The sequence below is a fragment of the Corapipo altera genome, unplaced genomic scaffold (assembly GCF_003945725.1).
Source record: "Corapipo altera isolate COAL_440 unplaced genomic scaffold, ASM394572v1 142, whole genome shotgun sequence".
Taxonomy (NCBI): domain Eukaryota; kingdom Metazoa; phylum Chordata; class Aves; order Passeriformes; family Pipridae; genus Corapipo; species Corapipo altera.
In genome coordinates this window covers 225719-229979 of record NW_020884966.1, presented here as the reverse complement: position 1 = coordinate 229979, position 4261 = coordinate 225719, and positions in this window count along the sequence as shown.

Sequence of the window (4261 nt, the reverse complement as noted above, 5' to 3'; positions counted from 1 at the left end):
GAAGAATTCATTGTCTTGTGACTGCAGGTAAAGAAAGGAGTGCTGGGTGGCCACTGGTGTCACCTGGAGTGAGCTTTTCTCCTGGCCAATGCCCTTTCTGACAGCACTTCACCATTTTTCTCAATAAGAATCAGGTGTTTGCTCCCAACAGATTGTTGTACCCCTGCTTCAGAGGAAGCAAGACACTCTCTGCAGGGAATACTCAGTCCTTTGCAAACCTGACAGCTACAATTTTCTTCTCTAGGGAGGGGCAGTAGTTGCTGCCCTTGCTCAGAGCCACAGGGGCAGCATCACTGCTGAGCCTCATGTCCCCTTTGGTGCAGAGCACCTTTTGGCAGGACACTTGCAGAATACATTCAACAGCCCATCACCATGGTGTGAATTTTCTGAGCAGGCTGCAGAGACGTGCTGTGACTGTCACTGCGCACGGAGAGGCGACAGATGGCTCTCACACATTTACTCCTGAAAATACTTCTCCAGTGGTTAGATTCTCCCTTGCTGATCCACGTTCTCAGGGATGTTAATTGCGATTGTGAATTAAATTTATTTTGTTATATTTGTGTCATTTCCTGTACAAAGAAACTGGAAGACATCCTCAGGACCTGTACTGGGAAAATGTACTGGGAGAAGCCAACCCTCACCAAAGGACCTGCAGCCTGAAACCTGGAGCCTTGTGACATCTTGTTCTCGTGCACAAAGCCCCAGAGCTTGGTCCTTTACAGCCAGTCATAGGCTCTGGACCTAATTTCAGGTGAATGTACTGAGTAAACAATGTCCTGTACTCTGTTGCATGGGTGTGGTCCCTGCAAGGTGCACACATACACCTGGTGAGAGGTGCACAAGTGTCACCCCGGGAACACAGACAAAGCTCCTGTTCATCACATCATGCAGTGACCATTCCCTGGATTTTTATGATGTCTGCATTGTTCCATCTTTTTGGACTTGTCATATATGTGAAAGAGCTAGAAACCTTCCAGGTCAAGCTGCAGAGTATTACTAACTGTGAACACTCGAAGTTAAATCATTCAGCTCCAAGTGGTGTGTTATTTGATGGTTTCCCCTAAAAGATAAAGAGGTGGAAAAGCAGTAGAGTTTGAACACATGCAGCAAAAAGATACAAATCAGCAGCAATTAGGAAGGTTAAAAAAAGAAAGAGGAAAAAATCCCAGCCAAATGCACTTTCATGTGTCCAGCCTGTTTACATTCTGGGCTAGAATAGTGCTGATCTGACTCACTGTTGGCATTAATGAAGTTTGCACTTCTGGGTGAGCAATTTAATTTATCTCTGCAAACCAAAGCTCATTATAACAGTCCATAAATGCTATCAGATGAAAGCAGCATCCTTCAGCAATCTCAGGGATTAAAGCAAGGAGGCATTCAACTGCCAAGGCTTCTGCTGGAAAGACTGCAGTCAAAGCATGTGTGTTAGAGGCTGAGGAGGCACAATGTCTTCATTACTGCTGCAGATTTCTCTGTATTAAGACAGTGATCTGGACCCTCTGGAGCACCCCTCTGGAGGTGAGCAGCTTCCTTTTTTCCCCCTCTCTCTCTCTCCAGACATCTCTCCTTAGGGCTCATCTAGCCCAGTAGCAGCTGGAGAGACATGGGAGATGTGGGGGACTCCACAGGTTAGCCAGATGCAATGTCTCTCCTGCAGGGAACAGGAGCCTCGTTGGAGGGGCAGGGATTTGCAGTATGAAGGCAGACAAAGAGAGTCAGGGTGGGAGGAGGAAAGTGGCTGATTCTGTCCTCTTGGGTGTAGAAACCTCCTTGCCACACATCCTCTCCCACACTGGATGCAGCTACTGGAACTGCAGCTCCCAGAGCTGCACTGGCCTTGCCCTTGCCTCGCTCTGCATGGAGGCAATGCAGCACCCACACATCCTTCCCACTGCTCCCTTTCTGCCAGGGCTGCCAGCGTGGCTGTGGCTCCCACTGCAGCTCCAGCACACAGCACTGGCTGTCGGGGTGATGGAGTGAGCCCACCTGGGTGCTCCCTGGCAGAGGTGCTCAGTGGAAATGGCTTCTCCAGCAGTAGAAGTGATCTCCACTGCCATCATGTTTGAAATCATATTTTCAGTTTTGCAATTCTTTTTCACGTGGAGAGTGGTCAAGATGGGCTGGGCAGGGGACGAACAGAAATAAACCCTCAAAACTTTAGTTTCTTTTCCATTTAACTTAAAAAATGAATTGCATATCACAAACTAGGGATAAAACAGTTTTCTTTTTAAAGCCTTTCTTTCAGCAGGCCCAACAGAGAGAGGCAGCATCCTATGGGCTGTGTGTGCCTGTGCCTGGGGAGCCATAGGCTGGTGGGAAGGTCCCTGCTGCATCTGAGGGATGGGGCTTCTGGGGAGTATGCGCCAGCTGCCTGGGGTCAGGTGAGGGTCTAGGCTCTGAGACCTACTGCTGCACCCTGTGTGTCAGTCCCACCCTTGCTTTTCCCTGCAAAACCACTCATGTGCCTGGGGTGAGCTATGGGAACACTGAGCCGCTGGCACTGCCAAGACACAGAGGTTCTGGAAGCTGCCAGGAACCAGCGCCCTCAGACAGCAGCAGAGATGTCAGTGATGCAGAGAAAACCAGCTCCTGATGCAAGGCAAGGCCACGCTGCCAGGTCCTGTGTGCTGTACCCCTGAAAGCCGCAGTGAGCACACTGAGGCAAGTCTGTGTGTTTTCAGTAAGGTAAGACAAGCTGACAGATAATGGGCTTCTCATGGATGCGCAGCATGTGGATGTGCTAAGCCTGTAATTTTGGGACTATAATTGTCAGTAAATTATTGATGCTGTGGTGGAAGGTTGAAGTTAAGGAGAAGGATTCTCATTTCACAAGATTTCCCCGAGGACCACGGTGGAGAAGGTGCCTGCCTCCAGAGGCAGACACAGCGGGATGCTGTTCTGTGCACACCTGGAAACCGGCCTCATGCCAGCTGTGCCATTTGCTCGTGCTGCACATCCACAGCCTCTGCTGCTGGAGTTGTGCAGAGGAAAATGCTGGAGCAGCTGCAGCCCCGTGCGTTGTGAGAATAATCCTCTGTGCTGCAAGGATTTCTTCAGTCTGCTGCCAGCGTGAGGAATGAGCACCCGTTCCCTGAGCTTCAGTTACCACTTGACAACCATCTCCATTGTCTCTGTGATCAAAAAGACAGTGCAGGGAACTGTGGCTGTGAGTGGCAGGTATGTCTGAGGGGTTCTGTCAGATCTCTTCCACCTGCTGCTCTACCTTTCAATCACAGTAAATGTAATTTACTGTGATACAGGCATAGTGTCACCCAGGAGGCACAGCTTTCCTGGTATGTGTGATGCAACTGGGACGTCTTGTCTGTGTCTACCTCTCTGTGCTTCTCAACACTGCAGATACAGGTGAGGAAAACACAGAACAGAGGCAGAAGGAATCTTTCTCTTGAGTTGCCAACAAACCCAGACAGATAGATTGAGTTCAACACTTTCTGGGGATGTGCAGAGCCCTGCCATGTCTGGCAGCCAGACCCTGGCCCCCAGTGGGGTCTCAGGCAGCCTTACCATGTGAGGGAAGGCTTTTGTGGGCCTGGGCCTCTGGGATTCTATCCTGAGAGAGCCCTGGGAGCAGGCACAGGCAGCTGCCTTCTGACCAGCAAACCGCTGCCAGGCGGGTTTTTTGTATCTCCTGTCTGTTCATTGTTCCAACGTCCTTGAGAGCAGAGGAGAAAGACTGCTAGAGCCCTGTGTAGAAATAAAGGGAGGTGTAACAAAGGACCAGGCAGGGGAGCTGGCACTGCTCCAGCTGTGGCACATCCTCCTCAGCCTCTCTCAGGGGATGAGGGAGGGCAGCAGGAGGTTGGAAAGAGCAGGACAGCAGCTCAGGGGAGGACTGTGGTCCTGTCGTGCAACTGGACATGAGTCTCCTCCTTGTTCCCACTGCAGCCACCCAAACACGCATAAATCTGCCACACAGCAGAGCCAGACGATGTGCAGCCTGCCCCAGGCTCTGCCCTCCTGTCTGCTTTCCTGCCTTTGTGCTCTGCTTCCTGAGCAGCCCCAGCCGCCGGCATTCCCGGAGCCAGCCCAGCCCGGAGCGCGGCCCCGCAGGGCAGTCATAAATTGTAGAAGTAACTCGGGGAGATGATGCTCCAGTAAAACCGCCCTTTCAGCGCAGTCCCCAGGAAGGACGCAAGCGCTGTGTTTGCTCGGAAGGAATCATTTAGCGGCGAAAAAAAAAAAAAAAAGTGGAAAGAATAAATGCCCTGCGGGGCCGCGCTCCGGGCTGGGCTGGCTCCGGGAA